The sequence below is a fragment of the Triticum urartu genome, chromosome 2, assembly GCF_003073215.2.
Source record: "Triticum urartu cultivar G1812 chromosome 2, Tu2.1, whole genome shotgun sequence".
Classification (NCBI taxonomy): Eukaryota; Viridiplantae; Streptophyta; class Magnoliopsida; order Poales; family Poaceae; genus Triticum; species Triticum urartu.
Genome location: NC_053023.1, coordinates 548000343 through 548014824, shown reverse-complemented (window position 1 = coordinate 548014824; position 14482 = coordinate 548000343).

Here is a 14482-nt window from a genome sequence, read left to right as displayed (position 1 = left end):
ATTCTTGGATGTTGTCCAACGAATCTATCCCGTTGCCTGATCCTAAGCTCAGGTCTTGAGTTACTCAGTTACATCCTCCTCTCTGCGGGTATCCGGCTTGGAGGGGTCGGGAATTCAGACATAGCTAGTCCTTAAAATAGATGAAGGGTCGCCGCACTGCGCCTCTACCACGGCAACGTGGTGGGTGACTTGGGGAGAGTTAATTTCTCTTAGATTGGGTTTAAGCCCAACCTGGTCGTAATCTGTAGCGACCCCCAGGGCGGCGATGCGATCCAAGAGCTCATTTACGGAAGAGAGCTCCATTGGATCTAGCTGCTCGACGAGCTCCGAGCTGACGTGTAGGTTGCTTTTGATGACCCGAGAGGTCACCGTCGGCGCAACAGCCGAACAGGCGGTCATGAGGAAACCACCTAGCCAGAGAGTTTGGCCGACAGCCAAGGCTTCCTTAGCAACGGCGCCGTCTTTAAAGACGGGAGGAGGCATCCTTCCTGATTGCGACGGCACAGAGGAACTCTCAATGAAAGCACCAATGTCGGTGTCAAAACCGGCGAATCTCGGGTAGGGGGTCCCGAACTGTGCGTCAAGGCCGGATGGTAACAGAGACAAGGGACACGATGTTTTTACCCAGGTTCGGGCCCTCTCGATGGAGGTAATACCCTACTCCTGCTTGATTAATATTGATGATATGGGTAGTACAAGTGTAGATCTACCACGAGATCAAGGAGGCTAAACCCTAGAAGCTAGCCTATGGTATGATTGTTGTATATGGAGTTGATGTCCTACGGACTACAACCCTCCAGTTTATATAGACACCGGATAGGGTTAGGGTTACACAGAGTCGATTACAATGGTAGGAGATCTTAAATATCCGCATCGCCAAGCTTGCCTTCCACGCCAAGGAAAGTCCCATCCGGACACGGGACGAAGTCTTCAATCTTGTATCTTCATAGTCCAGGAGTCCGGCTGAAGGTATAGTCCGGCTACCCGAACACCACCTAATCCAGGACTCCCTCAACGGGCATCGGTAACCCAACCACGCCATCGATTACGACGCTTGGGGGATAAGAGAGTTTTACCAGGCTAGTGGGGGCGCATAGTTTCGGACGCCCTTATAAAGGGACAAGGTTTAACCTTTTTCTACCCACGCCTTCTTCCTCCTTGCTCATCCACTCTTGCGCACTCGATCTCCAACGCCCAAGCCCACATCCTTCCCCTCAACCTTCTCCAATCATGTCCGGAGCGGGAGGCAAATGGATGGCTTCCTCCGTTATGGAGGGACACATCAAGAAGCTGTGCGGAGCCGGATACTTGGCCGCGAATATCGCGCATCGACTGCCCGCTGCGGGGCAGACCGTTCCTACCCCTGAACCTCACGAGAGGGTAGTTTTCCTCCACCACTTCCTACGCGGACTAAGGTTTCCCCTCCATCCATTCGTCCGTGGTCTCATGTTCTACTATGGGTTGGACTTCCATGATCTGGCCCCGAACTTCGTGCTCAACATTTCGGCGTTCATCGTCGTGTGTGAGGCTTTCCTCCGCATCCGGCCCCACTTTGGCCTGTGGTTAAAGACCTTCAATATCAAGCCGAAGGTGGTGGGCGGCCAACAAGAAGAATGCGGCGGAGCCATGGTGGGCAAGATGCCCAACATTATATGGCTTGAAGGCTCCTTCGTGGAGACCATAAAGGGGTGGCAATCGGCGTGGTTCTACATCACCGAGCCGCGCGACGCCAAATGGGTAGCCGCCCCAAGTTTCGATCCGGAATCCCCACACGGCTCACCTGGAAAGAGAAGGGCCTGTCCTGGGGTTCATCGGTAGAGCTGGACGGACTCCAGAAATGTATCCGGAATATGGCCGGCAAGATGGTCAAGCTTGTCAACATAGTCCAGGTCATGCTCATCCGCTGGATCCTCCCGTGCCGACAACGGGACTTCAACTTGTGGGAGTTCGACCCGTCCCAACACCAGACTCTGAGCGAGCTCTTCGACACGATGCGCAAGGACGTCTAGAAGGTGCTGTTCAAGGGCGCTGAGGTCCCTCCCTCCCTCACCGAGGACCGCGGGCTAAGCGTGAAGCGCCAGGCGCATTCGGTGAGTTCTATACATCCGGTAGGATATTTATTTCCCCTAGTTTAACCATGTGCGGGGTCTGAGCTCCATGCCTTTGACAGGACTGGGTGGAGACGTCGGGGTAGATTAACTGTCCGGCCCCTCTGCCCAAAGACACCGCGGATGCTCTCCTGACGGAGATGCTGACTCCAGCTCCTTACAAGGTGCCGGAGAAGACCAAGAAGGCCAAGGGAACCCAAAAGAGTTCCCGACGCCAGGTGTTATCGGACTCATCGTCCGATAACTCCGCGATGCACTCCTCCCCCGAAGACGAGGAGGAAGATGAAGATGCTCCCCCTCCAGTCGAGGGAGACAAGAAAAGGAAGGCCGCCCCAACCGGGGGGGGGGGCGAAGGGTCCACGAAGGGAAGGACTCTCCTTCCGAACTACTCCACCACTGCCGCCGAAGGCGAAGACGAGTGGCTGCTCAGGGCCAAGCCCCTGGCAAAGTCGTAAGTATTCGGATGCCAGAGTAACTCATAGCTTACCTTTGTCGCACTTCTTCTCCTAACGCCGAATTATGACAATGCACACCGCCACGAGCCCGTATCGACGTATCCTCGGACGGCTCCCTGGTCTCATCGGGTATGGATAGCGATCCACTTCCGACCGCCACCTCCCCTTGCCCTATGGACAACGCCGAGGTATTGTCTCAAGAGGCACCGGGTTGAGGGGAGACAGTCCTGAAGGCGCCTCAAGGCGACCTTCCGGACTCCGGGAGCAGAGGGAGAAAGGCTCCCGAGGGCTCCGAGTTCGGCCCTCAACCGAACACCATGCCGGAAACCCCAGTGGTTCCGGACTCGGGCAGGCGGCCTCCTTCCACAAGGGGCAAGACGCCTGTGCCGGTGACCTCTGTCCATCCAGAGGCACCGGACAATCTGCTGGGAGCGCTTCGCAGCGCTTCCATCGACGAAGAGCACCGCACTATTATGAGTGCGGTGGTCCAGAAGGTTCAGTCCTCCAAGAGCGGACTGACTGAAGCCTGTGCCAGCCTTCTAATAGGCTTTGAGGTAAGTTTTTGGAATATGGTGAAAAATATTACCGCATAGACAGTAGCCCCTGGTGCTCTGTTCGGTGTTCACAAAGAAAAGCCGAACAGAGGATCAAACAATATCACAGGAGTCTAATATAAGTATGTCAATATGCGTATGCAGGCTTCGCTGCTGGCCTCTGCCGCACTGACTGAGAAGGTTGCCACACTGAAGCAGGACCTTAAAGGGTCCAGGGACGATCTCGGCCTTGCTAAGAGGTAGCTCGAGGTGAACAAAGGTAAGTAGTACCTAGTATATGGATATGTATAAAAAGAATGCGATTGCAAAATGACAGGATCATCATAAATTTGCCAGGGGCCACGACCGAGGTGGCGACCCTGAAGCAAGCGCTATCCGAGGCCGAAAACAAAGCGGCCACGGAGCGCACCGAGTGGGAAAGGCATGAGGCTGGGGTGAGCGCGGTGCAGCAAGAGCTCCACGCTCTCGTGACGAAGCACGAGGCGTTGGAGCTTGACTTGAAGACGCGAGAGTCTGAGCTTTCCGCGGCCCTCGAGAGCGCAAAGAGTGCCAAGGCCGAAGCCCAAAAGGCCCTCCAGGAGATTGATGCGATGAAGAAGATAGCGGTGGGTAAGGCATTCTATATGCAGAGCAAGCATGTGAAAGTAAATTACCTGTTACTTACCCAAATCCGGAGTTCTCCAGGAGCATTCGCAGATTTGCCCCGCAGCGTGTCGGATGCCGCACAGTTTTACCAGGCCAAGGAGGGAAGCACAACGGAGAAGCTGTTCTGGTCTCAGTATACTGGGACCGAACACCCGATGCCTCTGAGCGACCAGCTGAAGCAACTGGTTGGGCTGCACAAGGCGGCCGAACAGGCCATGAAGGGCTTTATAGTCCGGATGTGGCCTGGCGACGCCCTTCCCAGCAGCAACTTTGGCCTGGTGAGGCGGCTTGTGGATGCCTGCCCATGGCTGGAAGTTATCAAGCGGTCCGTCTGCATCGAAGGTGCACACCGGGCTTTCGCCCGTGTGAAGGTGCAATGGGCCAAGCTGGACGCCATGAAGCTGATTAAGGAAGGGCCGCCGGAGGGCAAGGAGCATCGCCACCCTGAGATGTACTATGAGGGTGTCCTGAAGGGTGCTCATCTCGTAGCGGACGAGTGTACGAAAGATATAATATTCGAGTAAACTCGCTCGTGTAATACTGTAGTTATGAAAACTTGTTCATATGCGCTATGCAATGCTTGTTTGAATTTAAAATATTACCTTCTGTTCGGCTGTTTATCAAATCTGAGAGATGGCTAGTCGTCGGCTTCTGCCCCCACGCCACGAGTGCTGGGGTGTTCGGGATAAACCTGAGCACTCTTGTTCCCATTGTTGGGTCCTCCGAGGGAGGTGCTCAGCACAACGAACCAGGCAATCAGACTATAATGCGTTATCACTCTCACTTAGCCATAGAATTCTATAATTTTAAATTTCGGTGAAGCCCCTAGTATTTGGAAGGCCGAATTTGGGGCGCGATACACGCTTTAAGCTGGACAGGGCCGACTCCTCGCTCTAAGCGGCATAAGCCTTTAGGGACTCGAAACCTCTCGAACAGCGACCAGTCTCTCGCCTTATCATGACAGTCAGTTTTAGCTTTCTCTACTAAGGTGCTTAGCCCAGCAGAACCGGGGCACAATCGCAGTAGTTCTCCCAGTGCTACCTTAGCCGATATAGCGGAACGTAATGTACCAAAACATGGGAGCCGGGCAAACCCAACTATTGACCCAAGACATGATTCGTAGCTGATGCATATAATGCTATAAGTTCGGGGTGCCGCACTGTCGAAAGTGTTCGGACTTCTCACGCCGTATTATGGGGTATGCTTAAGCCCCTAGCGTATTGGCCATACCAGAGTGTACGGGTGCTGGATGTCATAAATGAACATATATATAAAAGAAGAATGCAATAATAGTCTTAATGCTATGCATTTTTTATTCAAAAAGGTGCGTTAAAGCAGAATGATACAAGTAGTGCGATAAGCAAAAAGTAGGACTATTTGACATGTCCCTTCCAAGGGCAAGCTGAGGAATAGTATTAAAGCAAATATTTCACTCATTATCGTAATCCACCTGGGAGTTCCATGGTGTGACGTAGCTTTCTGCCTCCTTGGTTACTGCATCATGTGTTCTGCAATCACGCTGCCGGATATGGTTTCCAGAGATTAAAGTCCTGAAAGAGAAAAATAACAAAGCGGGAAGCCCCTAGTGTGGTTTAAGCCGCGACTTGGGGCGTTCCGCCATCGTGCCCCCCTCCCCGCTTGTGCCCATGGTATTTTTAATGCGTAATTATGTACGCGTGGCATGGATTTCGCCGTTTGGCTGGGACCGGGGTGGGGGCCGCATTGCTATGCGAGCTCGGAATGTGCCAGGCGAACCTGTTGCCGATTACTCCGGACGCGCTTGAAGGTGTTTGAGTCCTTAATCACTGAACTAGTGGGTTGCCTTAAGAGGCTACTTTGTGCTTCTGCTGCGAGGGCCACAGTGTGCTCTTTCGTGCAGAGAGAGCGCTCTGTGTTTCCATTGACTGTGATGACCCCCCAAGGTCCTGGCATCTTGAGCTTGAGATATCCATAATGTGGTACCGCGTTGAATCTTGCAAATGCGGTTCGCCCTAGCAGTGCATGATAGCCACTGTGGAACGGGACTATGTCGAAGATCAACTCTTCGCTTTGGAAGTTATCCGGAGATCCAAAGACCACTTCCAGTGTTACTGAGCCTGTGCAATGTGCCTCTACACCTGGTATGACGCCTTTAAAGGTCGTTTTGGTGGGTTTGATCCTTGAGGGGTCTATACCCATTTTGCGCACTGTGTCCCGATAAAGCAGGTTCAGGCTGCTGCCGCTGTCCATTAGGACTCGACCGAGGTGAAATCCGTCAATGATTGGGTCGAGGACCAATGCGGCGAATCCGCCATGACGGATACTAGTGGGGTGGTCCCTGCGATCGAAGTTGATCGGACAGGAAGACCATGGGTTGAAATTTGGGGCGATTGGCTCCAACGCATATACACCCCTGAGCGCACGCTTCCGCTCCCTCTTGGGGATGTGGGTTGTGTATATCATGTTCACTGTCCGCACTTGTGGGGGGAACCTCTTCTGTCCTCCGGTGTTCGGCTGCCGGGGCTCCTCCTCGTCATCGCTATGTGACCCCTTATCTTTGTTTTCGGCATTTAGCTTGCCGGCCTGCTTGAACATCCAACAATCCCTGTTGGTGTGATTGGCTGGCTTGTCGGGGGTGCCGTGTATTTGACACGAGCGATCGAGTATACGGTCCAAACTGGATGGGCCCGTAGTGCTTCTCTTGAATGGCTTTTTCTGCTGACCGTATTTAGAGCCTTTGAATCTGGCATTGCCTGCCGTATCCTCAGTATTGTCACTGTTAATGCGGCGCTTATGTTTGTTGCGACGTGACCTGCCATTGCCGTCCTTGGTATCCGAAGTACCCTGGTTCTTTGATATGTTATTACTGCGAGCCAGCCAGCTGTCTTCTCCCACACAAAAGAGGGTCATGAGTGTCGTGAGGGCTGCCATAGATTTCGGCTTTTCCTGACCAAGGTGCCTGGCTTGCCACTCGTCGCGGATGTTGTGCTTGAAAGCTGCTAGGGCCTCTGCATCCGGACAGTCAACGATTTGATTTTTCTTTGTTAGGAACCGTATCCAGAATTGCCTGGCCGATTCCTCTGGCTTGTGAATTATGTGGCTCAACTCATCGGCATTTGGTAGTCGCACATAAGTGCCCTGAAAGTCGTCGAGGAATGTGGCTTCCAGATCTTCCCAACAGCCAATGGACTCTGCTGGCAAGCTGTTGAGCCAATGCCGAGCTGGTCCTTTGAGTTTGAGTGGGAGGTATTTGATGGCGTGTAGGTCATCACCGCGGGTCATGTGGATGTGCAGGAGGAAATCCTTGATCCATACCGCAGGATCTGTTGTGCCGTCGTATGATTCTATATTTACGGGTTTGAAACCCTCTGGGATTTGATGATCCATCACTTCGTCTGTGAAGCATAAGGGGTGTGCGGCACCTCTGTACTGGGCTATATCGCGACGCAGCTCGAATGAGTCTTGCCCGCTGTGTTCGGCCCGCACGGACTTACTTTTACTGTATCCGGCGTGACGATTATCGTCTCCATAGTGGCGCGCCCTCGTGATCCGTAGATCGATCTTGCATGTTTTGCTTTGTCCTCCAATACGTCTCGCAGGTCTGGCGTATTTCCCCCTGCCTTTTTATTTGAATGATGTCGGGGTGCGGGTTGAGCTTTTGGCTAGAATGTCTCTCTGTCGCGGCCACGAGGTGGCCGATCAGCCGGGTCATACGCTGGGGATGTAGGTTTCGGTGCTTCCTCCTCCAGTCAGGGTAGCAACCTGCACTTTGGGTAACTCTTGGAGCGGCGTTCGAGTTTATACTCCTCGGCCGCCAGGACTTCAGTCCATCTGTCAGCTAACAAATCTTGATCAGCTTGAAGCTGCTGCAGCTTTTTCTTAAGGCTATTTGCCGTGGCTATAAGCCGGCGCTTGAAGCGCTCTTGTTTGACGGGATCCTCCGGCACGACGAATTCGTCATCGCCGAGGCTTGCCTCGTCTTCGGAGGGAGGCATGTAATTATCATCCTCCGTCTCTCCATCTGCCACTCTCTCAGGAGAGCTGGCTCCTCCACCCTCCTACTCTAAATCTTGCTGGAGGGGATTGTTGTTGTCTTCGGCAATGTCCGGAGTGCTATTATCTCCGGTGTCAGTATCACCACTTTTGCCTTGGCGGGACTTAGAGCAGCGCCGCTCACACCGACGCTTGGGTTGCTTCTTGGAGGGGTCATCCTCCTTTGTCGCGTCGCCATTGCCTTCTTTGGGTGTGTCCATCATGTATATATCGTATGATGAGTTGGTTGTCCAGCGCCCTCTGGGCAGTGATTCCTCTTCAACTCCTGCATCATCGTCCATACCGTCGATGTCTTCAGATTCGAAGTCGAGCATGTTGGTTAAGTCATCGATAGTGGCTACTAAGTGGGTGCTGGGTGGGCGGTGAAAATCTTCGCCATCCGCATCCCAATCCTGCCGAACGTTGTTCGGCCAGGATCCTCCTGACAAGGAGAGAGACCTTAATGAGTTCAGTATGTCACCGAAAGAATCCATGGAGGTAAACTCCATGATCGGCGCCAAATCGGATTCGATAGGAACGAGCGCAGGCGGTTCGGAGTCCGTGGCCGGAGAAGAATTCGGCAGTTTGGCAACACGACTCTCGTGAAGGGTAAGGTCAATATTCGGCTCGATCGCTGCAGAGGATATGACCTTCGTGACGGGGTCTATCCACCCGTCCATGGATGGCAAAACTGGCTCCGAATTGAGGGTCAGAGCGGCTGCCGGTGCGATCTCCTGAATACGGTCTGATGGTAGAGCTAAATCATACTCATCGTGACCGCGTGGCGCACAAGGCAGGGGCTCGAATCCGTCGAAGATCAAGTCTCCGCGGATATCGGCCGTGTAGTTTAAGCTTCCAAACCTGACCTTGTGGCCAGGGGCGTAACTTTTGATCTGCTCCAGATGGCCAAGCGAGTTGGCCCGCAGTGCGAAGCCGCCGAACACAAAGATCTGTCCGGGGGGAAAAGTCTCACCCTGGACTGCATCGCTATCGATGATCGTAGGAGCCATCAAGCCAAACGACGACGACACAGAGGAACTCTCAATGAAAGCACCAATGTCGGTGTCAAAACCGGCGGATCTCGGGTAGGGGGTCCCGAACTGTGCGTCTAAGGAGGATGGTAACAGGAAGCAGGGGACACGATGTTTTACCCAGGTTCGGGCCCTCTTGATGGAGGTAAAACCCTATGTCCTGCTTGATTTATTCTTCATGATATGAGTATTACAAGAGTTGATCTACCACGACATTGGAGAGGCTAAACCCTAGAATCTAGCCTATGGTATGATTGTATGTTGTCCTACGGACTAAAACCCTCCGGTTTATATAGACACCGGAAAGGGCTAGGGTTACCCAAGGTCGGTTACAAAGGAGTAGATATACATATCCGTATTGCCTAGCTTGCCTTCCATGCAAGTAGAGTCCCATCTGGACACGAGACTAAGTCTTCAATCTTGTATCTTCATAGTCCAACAGTCCGGCCAAAGGATATAGTCCGACTGTCCGGAGACCCCCTAATCCAGGACTCCCTCAGGGTGGCTAATATTTTCCATGCTATATGTGTTATTCTCAAGATGAGTGTTTATTCACTTGTCATTGCACGAGAGTAAGGCAAAGGTATTAGGGATGCCTAGTCCCGAAATGAAAAAAAATGAATTTACTTTACGTTGTCTAATAATAAATTCATTGGAAAGTGTTGGTATGGAAGGCACCCGAGGATATGGTTAGCCATGGAAAGTGAAAGTATGGTGAAAAAAGGAATAAACTTTATTTTCTGTATGGGAACCTCCTATGATATATTTAAGCATGGAAAGTATTGGGAACTCTAAGTCGTTTTCGTTGGTGGGATAGATACACCGCCTATGATGAGACCCGGCGCGAGCGCGGTGTACTCTAGGTCGAACCCGACCACCGTGTACTTCTCCTCGGCAAGCAACAACTCCATGATGTGCGTGTGCCACCACGTCCTCGTCTACCACTACTGCCTGGCCACAAGGCCTTGCGAGCGTTTCGCCAAGTTTGTCAATAGCCCCCACTACATGTTCGCTACGGTGGACATCACCAACGATGTAAAGGCGCTTGAGAATTCGGGCATCGCCTGCCAGAATCTTGTCGACATCTAGGGCCAATACAAGATCTGGGGCAGCAAGGAGCATGAGAAGGACTCACTGGTTCACCTCGCCGAGGCCATCATCGGCCCCTACTATAGAAACACGAAGGAGTGCAACAAGGACAAGCGTGTCTGGCACTCAGCCTGGATGGAGAAACTTGACAAAGCTCACATCGAGTATGCGGCCAAGGAGGCGTACACGAGCTACAACATGTACAGGCAGATTGCTGACATGAGGAAGTGCCTCCTTCCCCAAAACAGCCAGGGATCCAGCCGGAAGCAGAGCAATGGCAAGCATCGTCACAACAATAAGTAGATGATTAGATCCTCATTTCTCCTACTTTAGTATGCATGTAATTGCTTACTTTGGTGTGCGGAAATGTTATGTGTGTAGTCACTTGTGTAATTGTATGCTTAATTTGGTTATGCAATGCTGTCTTTTTAAGTATATATGTTGATTCTCTGTAGACAGAGCATAGATGTTGTGCGGACAAAGAAAATCACATCGCACACAGACTAAACAATGGATCCCGTCGGTGATGTTTTCATCAATCACTCACAATTGTATACCAGCAATCGTTTTCTCAAAACACACACAACTTGTTGATAATCCCCAAGTGCAGGGAATCATCGTAGCAATTCCCAAAGGTGGAACTGATAAGTATGGAGTGGCGAACCCACAAGGAGCTAAAGGTAAGATCAATATTTTCTCAAATCCTATCTGTCGGCGTCCTGGGAACGGGGGTCCCCAGACTTGCCTGCCTGCGGCCCACGACGTGGCTCCACCAGCGGCCCCGTACGGCCCATCTTCACCAGCAAACACTCAAGACCCTCGCGAGGGGCCAAGCCTCACAAGGCGGACAACGCAAGACCTCCTCGGGGGCGGCCTCACCAGGCTAGCTCGTGAGGGGCGGAGAGATCAAGGCAAGGGGCACCTCGCAAGGTTCCTGTGACACAAGCCATGACGACCAAGGCCAGGCGGGCACCAGGTGGGCGCCAACGCGCACAGTGTCCTCGTTTCCTGTTTGGTGCTAAAGAGGCAAGTGCAGGCGCGGACTCCCGAGGCATCAAGTAAAGGTTTCCATATCGGTGCAACAAGACCAAGACCAGCAGGACGGAGGTCACCGTGGAGCCCAGGACGGCATCGTCATCAGATCCTTTGGCAGGCGAAGACCATCTTTTGTTAGGATAGCTTGTACTAGATGCCCCCCTTCAAACTGGCCGTTGTGGGATCCCTTCCCGCTTAATATTTGGGAAGAGGACCCGGGCCACTATAAATAGGACTAGCCACCACCTTACAAGATGGAGGCTCATCAAGAGACGAGAGGGACGATCCTCTACCGCATCAACTCACCAAACACAAGAACACCTCTCCTCAGGAGGCTGTTCTTCCCTTATAACTGTTCATCCTCAGCCCAAGAGGCAATCCACCACACCACACTAGAGTAGGGTATTACACCACATCGGTGGTCCGAACCAGTATAAATCTTGTGTCCCTTTGCTCTCTGAGTTTGATGCGCTAAGCCTAGAGATTGCGGTGAGGGCCTGGGCTAGAGGGTGGAGAGATCTTTGTGCGCACGCCAGTGTTCGAACCTCAAGGGTTTTGCCGGAACCTGAAATCCGACACTATCTGCCACTGACCCGACTCCACGTACATCGAATGTTTGCTTCCAACTAGAAGCAAGAAATAAAACTACATTGTGGGTATGAAGAGGATAGCTTTGCATGATATCGGAGAGCTAAAATATAAAAGTAGGTGCTGTTATCATAAAGTTAGAATATATTACTAAATATTATAAATAGTGAGTGTGGAATAATGATGGATCAGTGTGCGGAGTTATCCTAGGCAATTGTTAACAGGACCGATAGTTGTCATTGCAATTTCGCATGAGGGAGAGGCATAAGCTAACATACTTTATCTTCTTGATTCGTATGCACTTATGATTGGAACTCTAGCAAGCATCCGCAACTACTAAAGATCATTAAGGTAAAACCCAACCATAGCATTAAAGCATCAAGTCCCCTTTATCCCATACGCAACAACCCCCTTACTCGGGTTTATGCTTATGTAACTCAAGAAACCCACTATAAGCGAATCATGAACGTATTGCAACACCCTATAGCGGGAATCCCTCACGCTTGCGCGACACGGAGGGCACAATAGGACAACACCAAAATAAAACATACAACTCGTACCAATCTAGATCATCAATCAACCCAAAGACAAAGTATATCTACTCAAAACATCATAGGATGGCAACACATCATTGGATCATAATATGTGGCATAAAGCACCATGTTCAAGTAGGGGTTACAGCGGGGTGCGGGAGAGTGGACCGCGTAAAAGAGATGAGGATGGTGATGATGATGGTGATGTTGATGTTGATGAAGACAATCACCGCGGCGATGATTCCCCTCCCGATGGCACTCTGGTGCCACCGAGAGAGAGGAGGAGAGGTTCTCCCCCTTGTGCTTCCTCCTCCATGGCCTCCCCCTGGATGGGGAGAGGTTCTCCCTCTGATCCTTGGGCTTCATGGTGATGATGGCGCCTCCGGGATCCTCCTCCATAGCCTCCGGTGATGATGGCCCCCTCCGGCAGGGTGCCAGAGAGGGCCTAGATTGATTTCTCGTGGCTACAGAGGCTTGCGGAGGAGGAACTTTCGATCTATGTTTCTTTTTGGAAGTTTCGGTATAAATAAGAGGTGTTGGAGTCAGGAACAAGTCAGGGGGGTCCCCGAGGCGGCCACGAGATAGGGGGGCGCGCCCCCACCCTCGTGGTGGCCTCGGAACACCCCTGGTCCATCTCCTGTACTCCGTGGGCTTCTTCTGGTCCAAAAACAATCTCCGTGAATTTTCAGGTCAATTGGACTCCGTTTGATTTTCCTTTTCTGCGATACTCAAAAACAAGGAAAAAACATAAGCTAGCACTGGGCTCTAGGTTAATAGGTTAGTCCCAAAAATCATATAAAATAGCATATAAAGGCCCATTAAGCATCTAAGATGGATAATATAATAGCATGAATACTTCATAAATTATAGATACGTTGGAGACGTATCACTTGTTAGCAGTAATCGTCTGTGTTGTTATCAGTCTTGGCACACGTTTCCGATTATAGACCTGTTTGCCGCGTATCACACACATCTTGTTAAGTTGAACCATTTCTGTTCTCATTTCTCAACGCAGACAATTCGTTCGAGTGAATCGCATGCCGTATATCGCACACACGTTGATCTGGCTGACTGTTTCTTTTGTGTTGCCTAATCACAAACAGTTCATCTGAGTGAACCCTATGTTGTATATCGCACACACCTTCATCTGGTTGCCCATTTCTTTTGTTCCTCCTCATCACAAACAGTTAATTGAGCTAAACCGCATGCCCTGCATCGCACACGCAAATCTGAACCGTGTTTGATGCATCCTCCATCGCAAATGTTTTGCTCCTTTTTGACGTGTTTTTTACACCACCATTTGCAATTATGGCATCGCACACAGTTTCGTCGAAGGGTCTCTAATCGTAGTGTCGCGTTTGCAGCATCCTACAGTAGTGCAAGTTCGTACTAGGTCACACTGTTCGATCAACACTCACATGACGAAATGTCTTATAGGTGATTTATATGTTGATATATTTGAGAAGTATAGTTTGGCAGGACGATAATGAGGATATTGGGATGATCTCGACGATGATCATTCAGTTTGTGATGTGGTCACGCGGTGATCACGTGGAGGTATTGATCACAAGGTGATCTAGGTGATTTATTTTCTTGGCCGGATAGCCAAGAGTGAGATGGTTCTTGAGATGGTGGTTCATAGTAATTCTAGTAGTATCATATCATGATTAGTAGTTGCTTCCTCATAGTGGTTATTCATAAGTTAACCTGTTAATGCTATGTTATTGTCTTGCCTTGATGCTTTTGGTAGATGTGAGCTTGCAAGTACATTCAATGTATTGACCTGGTGTGTCATGCCAGATTGCAGGTGATGCCATGATTGATTTCTTGTCAAGGTTATTGTTCGTGTGATCTAGATCGCTTCCCAGCCAGAGTCCCTGTGGAGTGGAGTTCACCACCGTCGTCGTTGTTCCGCTAATAGAAGTATTCCGCTGCCACGAGTTGTTCCGCTACTAGCATAGAGCAACCTTAGCAGGCATAGTGTCGTCGTGCTGATGTGATATTTTGTAACATCAGACCCTTGTACCCTTATCCTTTGTAATAAGAGGTTATTTGTTCTATGCTGAGTAGTGTCATATTCCAGAAGACTTACCTCGATCTCTGGGCTGGAATACGGGGTGTTCCGGTCTCTTTGAGCTGGGGTGCCACGGAGCTTGGTATTAGAGCAGGTCTAGTTGTAGGACGCCCTAGTCAGCACGAGCGGTAGAAATTGGTAGTATAGAGTCTGGCATGTGTGTTGCATTGGTTGCTGCATTTGGTTGTTGCATAGCATGCATATAGCCTTACTATTTGTTGCTAACAATTTATCTTGTGAGTGTAGCTGGCGTCGGTTCAGATCCACTATAGCTCAACCCTGCATTTCTCCAGTTTTCTTTTCTTGCCTGTTCTTCGGTGTTTGGTGTCATTTCTGTCCCAACAGAGTGATGCCAAGTG